Source organism: Cibotium barometz, chromosome 49 (genome assembly GCF_041138505.1).
Source record: "Cibotium barometz isolate CiBa-2024 chromosome 49, ASM4113850v1, whole genome shotgun sequence".
NCBI classification, from domain to species: Eukaryota; Viridiplantae; Streptophyta; class Polypodiopsida; order Cyatheales; family Cibotiaceae; genus Cibotium; species Cibotium barometz.
The window spans coordinates 38309771-38327393 of NC_141094.1; positions in this window are offsets into that span (position 1 = coordinate 38309771).

The window sequence follows — 17623 nt, forward strand, 5'->3', positions numbered from 1 at the left end:
AGCAAGGATTCTGTCCAATCCTGTACTACTGATTCTTCTAAGAGCTCTTCTTCTTGGGATACCTCTTGAATGGGATCTGGGTCCACCAACTCCACTATGTCCACCATATTGTACTGGAATCCCTCATAGGAATGTAACCAATTCCATAGAGGTTCTGTCGCTTCTCCTTTTAGGCCTCCTCCAATGGTAATCCTTGCTATTCCTCCCGCTCTTCCTCATCAGTAGTTCCTCCCTCCCAAATGGGAATCATGTCATGTAGGGCAGTGCCCCTTGCACTCTCATCAGGGCCTTTTTCCAAGGGCAAGGTCATCGTCCCCTCTGAGTTAGGGATATGCAAGTTGTCCACGCCCCAATCATGGATTACCCAAGCTTCCCTCAACCAAGGCCTTTTAATGAGCAAGCTATAGGCCCCTCTAGCAGGTGGGAGGTCTAACACCACAAAATTCATTTCAAATACTAATCCCTCAAAAGTGATAAAACTTTCATGACTAATCCCAAAGGCATCACTTCCCTCTAGTCTGCCACTTTGATGGTGGCAAAGGGAGCTGGCTCGGTAATTCGGAGACCCAAGGCTTTCCTAGTAGCTTCACGCATGATGTTAACACTAGAACTACCATCCACAATGGCACCTATAATTTGAGTTCCTCCCATGGAGACTGTCACCCTCGGGCTTCGGTGATCAGCCACCCTTAGGGCGGTGAGGCATACTCTTGCTTGCTGCATGGGCCGTCGCCCACTACTACTAGATGTGGCTTCACCCCCCGCTGCCTTCGAATCCACCAATGCTAGACTAAGGCTAGTAGTTGCTCTCCTATTTCTTGGCTTAAACCACATAATTGAAGAAGCAAGTCAACCAGAAGAATGACAACCTTGAAGTCTTCATGGAAGGGAAAGGAGTCAGCTCTAACAATGCCAAGACCGAGCTTAAACTTTGGGTCACCACCCCATTGAAGAGGTATGCTCATCTACTCAGGATCCAATTGTTGATGATTCATGGATTTTGGATACTGGAGCATTTGGATAGTGGAGCATCCCAACACATGACGAGTAAAAAGGGTTGGTATAGTTTACGGAAGCCTCTATAGGAATCCATCAATGTTGTTGTTTGGGAATAATGATAAATGTCTAGCCAAAGGGTCTAGAACCATCTCTTTTCTGGCACCTAACAAGAGAAGAAGCTGTTAGATAGGTGGTGTATGAGTGAATTCCTCCAGGGTCTTCTTATAAGCTTGTTCCACAATGGATGGGTAGACTGCACCATCAGGAGGAGGAGTTGGTGTCTTTGGGGCTCCTTGGGACCGGGTGACGACTGCTACTATTGGAATGTAGCCTCGGGAGATGGAACCACTGCCAATATTGGAGTGTTAGACTTGGGAGATGGCACCACTGCTTCCACCATGTTAACTAGTGGGGTTTTAGTGGGTGTAGTGGTCTCGGCCCTCTGGATAATGTAGGCATGGGGGTGAGGCCTCTGGTACGGTGCATTGAGCTTGCATGTGGCCGCTCCCCCCACAATGGTAGCATATAAGAAGCCGAGTGGGGTTGTTGGGAGTATAGAAAGTGGGGAACCTTTGGTTAGGCCGGGCCCCATACATGTTGTTAGTGGCCAGAGGAGGTACTGGAGGAGCTTCCGCATAAACCATCGGGGGTGGGTTTTGATAAGCTTGGGGTGTTTGTGGGACTGCGCATGGGTGGGAGGTACGGTTGATAGGTTGGGAGAGTGTCTGCTTGATATGGAATTTGCATAGGTAGGGGGTTGTATGTTAGTGTTGCTCCAGGATGAGGGGTATTGGTGTATAAGTAGCCATGGGGGAGGGAAGGGTATGTGGGGAAGCTAAGTAGGAGGGGCTAGTGGTGTGACAGGGTTAATATAAGCTTGGGATTAGGGGTGGCTATTCCTGCTGATTGATGGTGCAAGAAGGGTGTTGGGTTTGGTTGGTGGTTAAGGACCTTGGTGGAAGGTGAAGCACTACTGGTTGGGGTCACTATGTAGTCTTCGCGGTGAAGGGATTAAGTGGGGTGGCACCTTTCTTAACTTGTTGTTGCATGAGTCAAATTCCCATGAGGTAGTAACTGGCCCACCTTTGAGAAAAATGAGCAATATTTCTTGGTGGAACAATCACTTGGAAGATGGCCTTGGGAACTACATACCGGGCACCATGGACTCGTTGTTGTTGCATAAGTCGAAGTACATTAAGGTAGTACCACTGCTTGTCCTCATGGCTCGCCTTTGAGCAAAATGAGAAATATTTCTTGGTGGTGCAATCACTTGGACGATGGCCTTAGGAACTACATACCGGGCACCATGGACTCGTCTTGGGATCTTTGGCCTTGTGCTGCTTGATGTCCTTCTCCAGTGCTGCCACGATCGCGTCCTCTTGCTGTGACCTTTTGAAATATTCAAGCTCCTTCTTGAGCTTGGTAGGCTCGTTCCATAGAAGTAGATGTAGAAGCTATCACCAAGGCTAGAGGAATCATTGGAGGAGCCAAAGACAGGAGCCAAAGACATGCAAGGGAGGATAAGTGGGGACCAAGAGATACTACGCTCTGCCACTACGCTCCGCCATGAGGCAAGCATTCTCTAGTTGTGTAGCTTTGTCTTGAAAATCTTGGAGGGTGCCTTGGGGTGGAAAGGTCTCTCTCATCTTCATCGTCGTTTGAGTAGGGAGTGCGCGAAGCACCCACTATTCCAGCATCTAGTTTCCAGGATCTTAGGATAGCTGAGCAACCAAAACTTTAGCTCTTGTGATGAGTTGGGCCACTGACTCCCTTGCCTTCATGGAGAGTGGGTTGAGCTCTTGAGTAATGAGGTCGAAGTAGTTCCCAAGCCGAAAGGTAGCCAAGAACTGTAGCCTGAGGGTGGCCCAATCTGGGAAGTTGTTGGTGGGGAATTGACTGTACCACCGGTGTGCACTTTCTTCTAGAATTGTCGAGAGAACAAGACCAAGTGTGCATCATCTCGGTTGAGCCCTCTTGAGTCACACATAGTCAGAAACCACCGCACATGGTCTTTTGCATCTTCAATGATGGTACCTTTGAAGTTGATAGTTTAACTTGCACGTGGTTAAGGACAGTAGCCAATGGCTCCGGCGCTGGTGGAGCTGCCATAGTGTTAGAAGAGGAAAATGCTGAGGAAAGAGTAAGGGAACGAGGAAAACCCTACAACTAGTTCGAAGAGGAAAACTAAGGGTGAATTACCTCCAAAAGCTCTAGTCTTCAGGGGGCATACACAACACTCCTCTCACCACGATCACAACTCACCAAAAAAGAAAAAGAATTTTTTTTTGAGATTATCCTTGACCTCTAGGAGAGTCCCACTGTGATCGCTAAATTTTGTCTTAACTGTAGATGACGCTGCCGGTTCGCACTAGGGAACTTGCGGAATACCTACACAAACATAAGATGCAGGGGAGAAGAGAGCTTGAGCTCTTGCAGGCACACACACACTCACACAAACCCTAGAGAGAACACACAAGGTGAGAGGTTGAAAATTCTTCTTCTTCTTCACACAACAAAAGAGGTCTACAAAGAAGATAAAGTGACTAACACACATAATAGAGTATATACAAGCGGTCCGTCCATAATGTGAACATGTTAAGTGGAGTGGGTAGGTGTCGACTAGTCGGTGTAGTCCAGCTGTCGAATCTGTATGTCTGTGGCCAGCTACCAAACCTACCAGTGATGTAAATGTCGAACAGTCATATAGGCCCCTTGTGAGTGTCAGCTCATGTTTAACTTGACATCTCAACAGGGAGTGCGGATCCTCTCAAGGAAGTATACCCGTCAGTAAGGATGGGTAGAACTCACTAGCTAGACATGCAAGACCTATGCTTCACACCATCTACCGTGCGCTCTAACCACCTCCTAGCATCGCAGTATCCCCACAAGTTACTCACTTGCACCACACCCACCCCACTGACCACTCACTCACCTCACACACACAGAGAGATAGAAAAAATACCACAAGAGTAACAATATATACCAACATGCCAAAAGAATGATACAAGAGAGACCGTCCTCCAAGAGAGAATGAGATACACCAAAGAATGTGCTACCAGAGAGAATGTGATCCAAGAGATAATGTGCTCCACTGCGGAGAGAGTGCTCCCCTTAACTCCTCCTTGGGTGTCCTCCTCCTTGAAGTCCCAACCCCTCATCATGTTGTGTAGAGGGAAGATCTTCTGTCAGGAAAAGGGAGATGGTGCCCAAAGAGGATCTTGCAAATGCCTTGGGAAAGGGAGAGGGTTGTTGCCTCCATGAGTACCCTCGAAGTTGGCCATGCACATTGTAAGTGCCACTAGTAGTCGGAGGACCCAGAGATGTTGTCTCAAGTAACATCAATAGAATGATATATGGTCTTGACTAGGAGTTATTAGAATTATTTTATAATAGGATTTTATCTATAATGAAAAACTATTGCTCATAGTTTTTATAAACGATTTCTTAAAAAGCTTTTAATGGAAGAATTTTTTGGGTGTGCCTTTTTTTAAGGGTGGATATTTTCCAAAGAAATAAATGTTACAAAGGGGAACTCCACCATGCCTCCCCATGGTGTTTAAGTAAGTTTCTAAGGTTCTTCTTGTTGCACAAACTCACATTCACATAGAGCTATATTGCTCTTGCACATACATGATGGTTACTCGCTTCGCATGGATTACACACAAATTGGTGTCTTCAAACAAGTTGATGAGATAAGCTTAGACTACAACTTCTTGGCTTCAAGCTTGCATGCGAAAATCGATCCTGTAGCTTTGAAGGATCTTATGCACTGTGTGCCAACGTGAAGGGGGCATTTTGAATGAGGAGATCGGTGCTCTTCTTTTTGTAGTGCTAGATCTCATACAAGTCCACGATTAATTGCTTCTTGTGCCAATGACGGGGTGCACATTGGAGTCCTTGCGTGCTCGACCTAGTTGGTTGGTAGAACTTTTTAGTCCTTTTTTGCTTGTGACGATGCTCGTGCCAGTGTTTCTTGACAATGTTTTACCACCACAATGATTGAGCATTCATGGGATACTTTGGCCAAGCCAAAGAGGATCCTCTTCGTCCCCCTCATGTTGTTCTTGGCTTCTCATACAAGTTCGCGATTAATTGCTTGTGCCAATGACGGGGTGCACATTGGGGTCCTTGCGTGCTCGACCTCGTTTGTTGGTAGAACTTCTTAGTCATTTTTCGCTTGCGACGATTCTCATGCTAGCATTTCTTGATAATGTTTTACCACCACAGTGATTGGGCACTCATGGGATACTTTGTCCAAGCCAAAGAGGAACCTCTTCATCCCCCTCATGTTGTGCTTGGCTTCTCACTTTGCTAGGGGTCCTCCATCTTTTGGTTTTGTCATCCATCTCGGTGTCCTGTGGGCATCTCTTGTTCTACGTCCTTGTCTCAATATGGACTACCCCTTTCCTTAGACTCTTGGAGCCTTTTCCACTAGCTAGTGTAGGCTGCTTTGACATCGCTTTTGAGCCTTGTGTGTGCATGTGCTTTGCCTTCACAAAATTGCTAGCCATGGTGATGGATGTAATAATTAATGCATACTTGCTCTTAGAGCTAGAGCTAGAGAGAGAGAGAGAGAGAGAGAGAGAGAGAGAGAGAGAGAGAGAGAGAGAGAGAGAGAGAGAGAGAGAGAGAGAGAGAGAGAGAGAGAGAGAGAGAGAGAGAGGAGAAAGTGAGAATGAGTTCTTAGCATTTATAGGGTAAAAAATGGCATTATGACACTAGAAAAAAACCCTGATTCTTAAAAACTAAAATTCTCAATCATACTTTAAAAAATGATAAGGCACATAGTAAAACTTCTTTTTTTATTCCAACACAAGTACGCATACAACAATTGTACAAGCTACATGATAACTTTCTCCCAATGCTTTTACATGTCTTCTCATTGTCAATCACCCAATGCTTTTACATGTCTTCTCATTGTCAATCGCCAAGTGACATGGGAAAAATGGGCACATATTGCTTCCACTTCTTAGGATTTGACAACTTCATGGATTTTCGAATGGTCTTGGCAAGCGTGGATGCTTGTTCCCTCTCCATGTTTCAGTAACCTTCCAAAGGTATAATATCAAAAAAACAAATTAACCATCTCCTCCAAATAGTTTGTGCGATTCTTTCCTCCCCATGATGAATGTTTTTGAAGTAGACATCTCTTGCTCCATAGTGGGACTTCTCCATTCCTCGAGTGCTCCACATGTCTAAGGAGCCATATTTGTCCATAAAATATACACCATGCACACATAGTATATGCTACAAAAAAACAATTATCATGAGAAATAACAATCATATATATTACTCCAAAAGTAAATCTTGCATAAACCTACGATGTAATGAGTGATGTTTGTCTCTCCCTAATTATCCACCATAGCTTGTGTGAACGACTCGAGCTGGGAACTTTGGTGTTGCTCCGTTGTTGTGTTACTTTCGTTTATTAGCGTGATAATGTTGTTGAAGCAAACCCAAAGTTTAGAGCACTATAGACGAAGGCTTGGAATGTTTCAATCATCAGTTGTGCATTTACAGAGGTCCTTCCATAGATCCCAAGACAAAGTGGAATTCTCCTTGTTTGTGGGCTTCTTGAGAATTTGCCTTGCTTTTGCTCTGGTCATGGAGACTTGTTGGGCCACATCGTGGGTCATTCCAAATGCTTACTTGTTAATCGCTATATCTTAATGTTTCCTCTGGGCCACATCGTGGGTCATTCCAAATGCTTACTTGTTAATCACTATATCTTAATGTTTTCTCCATGGCATACCAATCTATTAAGTAACTCCTCCACTTTGGTGATCATAGCTTTCTTTCGTTCCTCTGTTGGCATTCTAAATGAAAAGTCAATATAGCACTTAAGTAACCGATCAAAGATCCGCATGAATGCATGGAGCATGCAAAAATGGATATTGTCCTAGTGGGAATGTAATGATGGGCTTCCAACTTAGATCTACCCTATCTCTATTGGTTGGGCACTGCCAACATGTTGCATGACATGACTCCACCAACCCATTTCCATCATCCACTTCTTCCTCTTCTCCATCACCATCACTATTTTGGTGCTCCTTGATTATACTAGCGCCCTTCCCCTTAGAGAACCCTTGTCCTTTACCCTTTGTGTATCTAGCACCCTTTCCATTCTTAGTGGCCACACGATTGTCCTTATCCTTTGATGCTTCTCCTTGCCTTTGTACTTTTCCTTGCCTTTGTCTTTTCTTTCTACCTTACCCATGTAAAATGGGCAAGGATAGTGTAGAGGCACCTTGGGGACAACCAAGCATGCACTTGAAGATCTTCAAGTCTCCACCCAAATTCCATCGCACATTGAATGTACCCACTTCTTCTACATGTAGTAGAGTTTAGCTGATCATTTATTACCTTTGTGATGCATGGAATTATCTCGATGAACATCCAAGCTAAGACCTCATATGTTTCCTGCAGTACTTTAAAGGCTACAACCCACCATATTTTCTTCTCGAATTAAATACTAAATGAAGTAGGCTTCTTTGTCTTATCCCATGCATGTGTCATTGCATCATTCATCAAGGTGATGCTCATATGCTCCAACCTTCTCCCTTTGATAATTTGGCACTCGTCCAATTGAAGCATGAATGCTAGTGTGCCTCTTAACACTTCCTCCACTATGTTTCTAGTCTCTCTCCTGCTTTCCTTTATTTTCTATTTTTTAAAGTGTTGTTCTCTCTCTCTCTCTCTCTCTCTCTCTCTCTCTCTCTCTAAATGGATTAGTGCATTTTGAACGGAAGGCTGAACCATTTTAATGAATCTAAAGTATTGTATGCATTTGAATGGAATGTTATAGGCTTTAAGCTCCAACACTAGAGTTGCTATGAAGATACCAAGATAAAAATACTCTAAGAAATCTTCTCCGACACAATAATAACTAAGTGGTAGATGTAATTATGCTAATTTTAGCTTTCTTGTATTATACAACCATAGGCTAATCTTTGACTAGCATAAATTCAGCTAATTCATCCAGCGCTATTGTGCAAAATCGTCGCTTTTTGCCCAACTGGTTTTTTTTCACTATTCTCCATGCTTGCTTTAAATAAACCAAATCCTTATTAGGATATTGTTGTCAAAGACACAAAGAGTCTACAACTTGAATTTCAAGTGATTCCATCCATGGGTCATGTCATTTTAGTAAGGAAAAACTAGTTGCCAAATTGATGTCGATTGGCACGTTTTTGCTTAGATTAAGTTGGATTTTTTTAAGTATGCCTTTTCCACTCATTAAGGGCAACACCCTCATGCAAAAAAACCCATCAATGTGGTCTTCTCTAAGCTCAGTTGACATTCCAATTTGACCTGGCTCTAATCAAGGATTAAAGATTAATTAATATCATTAATAGTTAATTAACTGTTATAAGCAAAAATTGGTGTTATAAATCACAAGTGAGGATATCATATGGCACATGCAAACACTCACATCCACTCAAATCACATCATCACATGCGTTTGCATTAAAAAGCTTACTGCACTGCCAAAGTTGAAGCATAGTGAGCTCAGTTGGTAAGACCTTTGCAAAAATGGCAACAAACATAAAAAATACTAAGAAGTTATATGGGGAAGGATTTCATAATTGAAGTACCTTCTCATGCACAAGAAGCTATGGAAATTAATTAAGGAAAATGCACCCTGCTAATCTAATTGAGGATTGGATTGAAAAGATAAACAGGCACTCTCATTAATTGGATTGCACTTGGGTACTAACCTTATTCATCACATTGATTCCAAACCACGACAAAGCAATCATGGGATGCATTAAGACATTTTGGAGATCATTCGTAGGGCCTTGTAAGAAAATGGTCGATTCTTATTTTCTCTCTCTAGAAAAAATCTTGAAATATTAAAATAAAAAGAATGTAAAAGTTATAAAAGTGTAGTCTCTGAGCAAGAGGTAAATCTTCTCCCAGGCGGCCGTCTTAAAGTTTGTTGGAACCTTCTTTGAAATGATACATTTGAAACTGCAAGAATAAAGTTAGTTCAGGAGGATATTATTGCAAGGAAGACAGTTTGGAAGGAATTAGAAACTTCATCTCCAATTTCAAAAGATAAATACAAGCCTTCTCTTACCATAGCCAGTTATATTCTTTCACTCTACATCATATAGTATACTTACTCATTCCTAGAACACTCCAATGGAGAACAACCATGTACACACTCATTCTATTGAAGAGTCTAATATCATGAAAGCATTAAGAGAAAGTACCATCTACACATTGATCTAGATAGTGCGTATGCGCCCATTCAAAAATGTAGAAGTGGACAACTATTGCTCTCATCAGATGTTAAAGATCATATGAGGTTGTCGGGGAAGCAACACATAGACCTTTGGTGCGATGGCTCCATCTATCCTGTTGACCCCGTATTTCTTCACATCCTCCCTTTAAATCCCACAACTCTCTTACGTTTTGCAGGTGATGGCACCAGGCTTACTAGGATATTGCAAGTCAATTTCTTACATGAAAGAAAGAGAAAGGCATTATTCACAACATTAGCAAATGAGCTTCTTGGCTTGTCTGGTGAATGCAAGACACAGAAAGTTAGATTGGAAGAACAAGAATGTCAAATCAATAAACTAAGAAGTGACCTCCGCAAATATAGAGAAAAAGACACAATCATTAGACGGCGCATATGGAAAAGAAAGCTTAAAACATCAAGAACTTGAGGCTCGATTCTGGAGGCCTGAAGAAGAGAATCCAAGCCATAAGGTAAGATTGCACTAAATGTATTCCCATTCACATGTCTTTTGTGTTGCAGTTAACATTATTTAATTTGCTGGGCTTCTTGCGATTTACATGTTCTCTACGTTAGTAATGAGTAGTGCTGTATTTGTAGGGTTGTCATACATCCTGATAAAGAGAATATCAATCCCAATCTTAATCCAGCAAAGCAACTAAAACCATTCGTGACATCAAGAATGGCAAGCGAAATGATAAAAGAGAAGAAGTTCAAGGTGGTTCAACGAGATATAGTGGATGAATTTATAACCAACAATATAGTTTTAGCTGCGGATATTCAATCCGCCATGGATTTAAGTGGAGTCAGTCTCGCGTAGGGGTTATAGTGCCATCCAGAAGTCAGTGTCATTCCTCCTTGAGGCCAAAGGCATTAAAGCAAAGCTACTTCCAACACCTACAAAAGTTTGGAGACATAGGGAGGAATTAAACACAGAACAGCTTCACTATGTTGGTCACTCATACCACATTGTAGGAGAGTTTAAGCGAGAAGGTGGCAGCATATTCTACAATGAACACAACAATATATATTCATGGAATTGGAGCTCTTGCCAAAGAGAATGGTTGAGTTCTATGATATTACATTTGAGGAGATAGGAGGTGTACTTCAGTTTGTCATCAAGCTTGATGAGTGTGAGATTATCAAGGAGAAAAAGATGGAAAGGGTCACAATAACACTTATGAATAGGACTCTTTGTAATTGCAGTAGGGATGATACAAAGCATTTTAGTATGCAGTTCGAGATGAACATCTGGTGGCTAGGTTTATTTGAGGTCAAGAAAGAGGACCATGAATGAATTCTGGTAGCACTGGCAATACTAGACCACACTGGCCCACTCTTTAAAGAGATCTACATCCAGAGGTCTCTGTATTGTTGATGTCTTAAGAGCAACAATATCAGTAGACTTTGCCTCCTCTTCCTCCTATATTAACTCAATCTCTTCCTCAAGTTCTGCCTCATCAGAAGGTAACTTATCTTCTTGGGGAATTTCATCTTGAATAGTACCTTCATATACAGTAGTTCTTCACTCCTTTCAGGAAGCTCTTTATAGAGGCACTGCAAGTAGCAGAGGAATCCAAATGGCTCATATAACAGCTTGTAGCAACTTAAGTGCAAGGTACACCAAGAAGGCTTATAGAGGAAGATGGGAGTTCCTGGTACTTCTTGTATAAAAAACTGTTTGCCTTCTTGCTTAGTGCACAATCTAGCAAGTGCACATAAGCCTGATTGTTTAGCAGCAGCCTTTCTTTGGATACTAATACTTCGAAACCGTCCCTGTGTTTCGACAGGTACTCTGCATGCTGGTCCAAAATTGAATCTACTTGCAAAGGCTTATTAAAAATCTCAGCAACAATAATGTGAAAGTCTTCAGCAGCTTCTGCCTTACAGACAAAATCGAAAAGTTTCTCAACAGCTCCTGCCTTACAGAAAAAATCAAAAAGTTTCTCATTAATTAGAGCAAGATCATTGCTCTAAAAAATTTCCTCCTTCTTTTCCTTCATGTTAGTGCTAAGATGTTAGTACTAAGATGTTGCTCCTTCTTCTTTTGCTTCTTCCTCTTCGGCATCTCTTCCTTAGCCTCCGTTGATAAATCGCAATCCCTCTTCATAGAGAGACTCTAGCAGCGAGGAGGTCGCTTAGAAAGAGACACCAGACTAAGAACACCTGCTTTCTCCTATTCATCTGCCTCCATATCCTTGTCTTCTGAATGGAGTTCCTAATCATTATGATCCTTTACAAAGTAAAGGGGGTAACTTGATTCTCCCAGCTCCATAGTTGGAAACCCTTGATCTCCTGTCTGTCCTCTCACAAGCTGTGGCTCATCTATCCTTGCCATAACCTTTGCAGGGTCGTTAGTAGTGAAGTCAATAGATCTTTTCTTTGTGCTCATTCATCAACAGCTTTGCAGACTTCATCCCACACACACACACTCATGCAGGAACACACAGAGACACACATAATCATGCACACGCACACTCATGCACAAATACAATGAGACACACACACACACACACACACACACACACTCAGATGTCTACACACACACACACACACACAAGGAGAAACACATACAACACAGACATACTCATCCAGTAATGCTATAGAGAGAGAGAGAGAGAGAGAGAGAGAGAGAGAGAGAGAGAGAGAGAGAGAGAGAGAGAGAGAGAGAGAGAGAGAGAGAGTGGTTTTTGCGATTTGGTGCGATAAGACGCTTTGAAGCCAAACTAAAAATCTCTATTGCGCCAAACCACACAAACATACACACACATACACACACATACACACACATACACACACACATATACACTTACATGACATCCACACACACACATATATACTTACATGACATCCACACACACACACACACACACACACTCACAGAGAGAGAGAGAGAGAGAGAGAGAGAGAGAGAGAGAGAGAGAGAGAGAGAGAGAGAGAGAGAGAGAGAGAGAGAGAGAGAGAGAGAGAGAGAGAGGTATTTTTACGGTTTGGTGCGATATGGCACTTGTTTAACGCAAGTTTGATATCGCACCGCCAAATCGCACTAATTATTATAGACGCATCGCTGGTGTGGTCTAACACATGACATATAGAGATAGACACACACACACACACACGCACACACGCACGCACGCACGCATGCACGCACGCACCAAGCTCCCTTTCCAGAGGGTGTGCAGGTCTATATGTGAAAACTGGAGCCTATCCGTAAGGTGGAAGAGGACAACCTTGCTCTGTCTCTACAAGAGGCTGAAGACTTTCTCATAGAGTACTTCAATGACCTGTGTGTTGCGTGTGCCCATGCACATAGGATGACTATAATGCCCAAGGATAGTGAGACACTGAAGAGGCTTAGGTGGAGGTAGGAGAAGCTTCTACACCCTGCAGAGCTTATAGACCCAAAGATGAAAAACATCCTCATGCTTCCACCAGCAAGAGCTCCACAGGATAAAATAAAAATTATAGAGATTACACATGATATTAACACAAGAGCCAGGGCAAAATAGGAGGCCAGACGGGAGGAAGAGCAGAAGGAAAGAAAAGACAAGGATCAACAAGTAAAAATGAACCCAAAGAATCTCCAAGAACAGTACATTAAAGAAACTAAAGAGTTGGAGTCAGTCAACCTGGAGATACTAAGGAGCTTATAGAGGGGCATTTTTGTCTTCATGAATATGGAAGATGGTGAGCGACAGCTCTCTCTTAACATCGTGGATGTCAGAACTTTGATGGATAGGACATCATAGATCACTATCCTATACGTCTATTTAAAGTAGGTATGCGAATTGCATTTTCTGATGATATGGTCCTTTCATCTTTAGTTCTTCCCTTTTTCCTCAATGAGTTACCCTTGTTTTTGCAGTTTAATAAAGTGCCAGCTTCCACATGAGAGCCATTCTAAGGTGTTTATTCTCAACTCTCAGTTGGCAGCATCACTGCTAAAAATAAGGAGTACTTGCCAGTATAACAGCAAGAGATTCAAAAGTGGTTCACCTATTTGAACATGTTGGAGGTTACCGTATTAATTTTTCCATACGAATCAGGGTATGTTACACCTCTATCTTGTTACTTATATGCATCTAATAGATAGGGGATTTCTTAGTTTTAGTTATTTCTGCTTTTGCAGGAACCATTGGAGCCTTGCTGTTATAGAATTGGATAAGAGAATCGTGTGGACTCTTAATTGGATAAGAGAATCGTGTGGACTCTTAATTCAGTACCAAGATCACATCCTGAGTTAGGCTTGTAAGTAAACATTCAAAGCACCTTTCTCTAGTATCTATGGCTCCTTGAAGTTGGCAATGTATCTTATTGTGAAAGCTTATTCATTATGTAGGTGTATAAAAAGGCTTCTTCATGTTCTTGGTTCCCTATATGGTGATCATGAACTGTACAAATCAGAGGTCAAGCCTGTTCAAGTGCCCAAGCAAGGAGACTCACATTCTTGTGGATGGAGATCGATGATACATGCATAATATATTCTCTAGAGTCTCTTCTCCATGAATACCTTCATGTCCAGAATAAGTGGAAGAATCATCGGGACATCGGGTGGACATCGGATTGATTTAGCTAGATTTGCAGTTTGACATTGTGAATTTTGTTTTTTCAGACTGCATTACAGAATTATGATAGGAACTATGTGGAGCGGTACTACAAAGTGACCATGATATGATTAATACTAAAGAATAGCACAGAGATGTATGAGGAGAACCAGCCAAAATTCCTTGATCCTGAAGATGTCGAGGTGCTCCTTCAAGCTGTAGTTAGGGGGCGAGCCAAAGCCCTCTGAATACATAGAGGCAAAGCCAAGGTGCAATGTGGAGGTTAACATTGAACATCCCAAGGCTGATGAGTTAGAGCAAGCTGAAGAGGCAGAGCCAAAGCCTAAAGAGAAGACAGACACAAAGCAAACTGCAGAGGCTGACAAGCCGGGGCCTAGTAGGGAGGCAAACAATGAAGAACCTAAGTCTGATGAGGATGCCAAGGCTAGTGAGGATCCCAAGCTTGATGAAGATCCAAAGCCTAATTTACCTGATGTAATGTAACTAACTCAATTTTAAGAATTGTTTCTATTAGCTATTTTTGTCCCCTAACAATGATTATAAGTTTCAATCATATTCAGACTGATTAGAATCATGTCAATAATGGTTCCAAACACCGAGGAGGCTTATCATCTTGGATGTTAATGGATTGTTGCTCAATAAGGCCCAAACTGTATCAATTTATCAACTTTGTAACTAAGCACTTTAGATTGGCCATCTGGTCCTCAATGATGACGCATAATTTGAGGCCTCTTGTCATGCTAGTTTTGAGAGAATCTAAGATTGAGGCCTCTTGTCATGCTAGTTTTGAGAGAATCTAAGATTGAGGCCTCTTGTCACGCTAGTTTTGAGAGAATCTAAGATTGAGGAAATAGAATTGTATTTTGTATATGACCAAAGGCACTATTACATTGACCCAGGTGTTTTTCATCCCAACAAACCTAGGGTGCCCTTACTTATGAAGCGCTATGTGGATATCCAACACCCGTATAATCCCACAAATACATTATTAATTGATGATACCCCAGAGAAGGCTATGTATAATCCCATCGAAACATGGATATCATCCCTGAGAAGGCTAGGGATTTTCAAGCAATGAATACAATTAGCTCTCAAGCCTCTCTATGAGTACAAGTTTCCATCTTGTAACCTAATTGTTCTTGAGTCAAGGTTCATTAAGTCATTAGGATCATCGTTATGTTGTTAATTAGGCTACACCCACCATAGGATTAGTGGAATTACTTTCTAGTAGATAGCATTGCTAGGACGACCAAGGAGTGGTTTCTTAGCTTTTGTAGTGCTTATAGTACTATAAAGATGCCCCACCTCGAGGCTTTTAATTAATCCAAAGTGCTTAGAATGTGTAGAATTCTTAAAATGTAGTATAGGGAGCTAAAAAAATAGTAGAAATCGCTTTCATGGTAGTACAAGCTCTTTAGAACAAAGTACAAGCTACTTAAAAAGCATTAATGTACTATCTAATTGCCTTGAAGTAGGTGCAACTTGCTTAAAAGTAGTCCAAATCTTTTTTAGCTACTTTGAAGAATTGAAGCACTGCATGAAAGTGAAAAAACACATGTTTGTCTTGTTATGAGTGTGTTGTGTTTAGTATGTAATCCATGAGGCATTGGTTTTATAGTGGAAGTCCCAAGTGAAACTAAGATGATGCTGTAAACTAGTAGAAATCCCTTCATCAAATGACCATTTTGGTATTGCTTCTACCCCAAATCCTAGTTTGATATGATACATCAATATTTAGAGTACAATTGTATTTTATCATTATATGTTATTTTTAATGTGCAGGCTATAGAGAGGCTATGTAGAGATTTCGCAAGTCGGCTCCTCACACAAGCCCATTACACAACTTAGCCCTACTCACAATGCCTCAAAGGCTAATCTTGTGAAGGATGTGGGTGTGGCAATGACAAGTGAAAGACCTACAATATAGATAGTCACTCTCTAGAAGGGGGGGAATGCGTGGATGTTGATGAGAATGTTGGGAAGCATGCTAAAGGGGAGTGTATTGTTGAAGGGAAGACCTATATTGAGAAAGAAGGTATAGGGTTATTGCCTTGGGTGTTGTTGTAGCCATGTTATTTAGTTGAGGAGGTCTTGAGAATTGAAGATAAGGAGGATGCCCCACCTAAGGAAAAAACCAGCCTGTATCCACGAGTCTTACCTCACACACATACTTTGCTAAGCCATGTGCTTGTAAAAAATTATAAAACTGTACCATGATTTGACTATTGTAGTTTCTATAAATAGTAAGCCTATTTTAAGCCATTTTGACTAAATAGGGGGACTCCATCCCACCTTCAATGTATTTTGCAATCTTATTTGATGAAATGTCACCTATTTGATTTCCTTGTGTTTGTTCCCCATTTCTTTTGTATAGTGGAAAATGAAGATTTTATGTCCCACTAGTCTCCATTTCTTTCGTACAGTTTGTGAGAAATTCTCTTTTATGTGGTGATTATTGTCATTCTCTAACAAACAATTAATGTACTTACTTTGTAGAGAAATGTTTCATGCTAGAGATGGCTCCTTGGATAGGGACACCAATCCCCCCACTATCCTTGTGTGTCTATCGACAACCATGGTGGATTCGGAATCCATGCCATCACCTCCCCAAGCCTCGGCCTAAGAGAAAATCCCAAAATCCCTACACGTTTCCCTATAGGTTATATAGAAAAGCAAAGCGTGGGATGATTAAGCCATCTGGTCCCGTGGCCACCATAAGGCTATTAAATATCCCTTTTCACAATAGAATGCTACTTTGTTATAGAGCATTTAACTATCCACTTTCCATAATAGAAGAACATAGGGCATTGTTATGAATGGATTACTTATGCACACCCATTGATAGATTAATGAGGGGAAGTCTTCTTGTGTAAATAGAGGAATTCAATGTTATCACATGAATACGAAATGAAACTCACTATGTGAACAACTTGGATACCTTGCATTTTTTGTCTTGGGCTTGTAGATGGATTGGTGTATATATATAGAGTTATGCCAAAGCTAAAAATGTTGTTAGAAGGTTTTGATAATGTTTTTTAGGTGTTGAGGAGAACATCAAAGAATTTTGGGGCCAAGATGTGTGTGATGCTGCAAATTTTAGCTTTCTAAAGCCAATCTTTCCAGATTTCATCTTTCTAGATGGCAAACCAATATTTTTCAAGAATTTGAAGACATTTTGGCAGACTATGCCATGATATAATGAGGTTAATACAATCTTACTAGCTATGCCAGGATACAATGATGCTAAGGTGTGTGTGATGCTACAGATTTCAGCTTTTCTAGAGCTAATCTTTCCATATTTCAACTTTCTAGATGGCAAGCCAATCTTCTTCAAGAATTTTGAGACAGTTTGGGAAGCTATGCTAGGATATAATGAGGCCAATACAATCTTACTAGGATGATAGCCTTTACAAATATTTGTTGACAAATGTGAGACATGCAAAATTTTGCCAAACTTTAAATTGTTGGGTCCATGATGACCTTGAGGTTGTGCTTGTCCTTGCATTGGTACCTTATTTCTATTATTTACATCTCTATTGCCAACACCTCTATTACCTTCTAGCCTTTGAATGATAGGATACACACCTCCGGGCTCTCTCCTTGTTTGAGGACATCGAGGAGCCCTCTTTTTCTAACTCATCCTCATACCACTCCCTAGCTGCTCCTTCTAGGAGTAACCCTACCATTTTGACTTTGTATGCATCATCATCTCTATTGGTGGTAAGGGCTATCAATTCTATCCTTCTTAGAGATCTATCCACATTCTCCCCCTTTTCTCCTTTAAACAACTCATACCCTGAACCAATTGTTGAAAT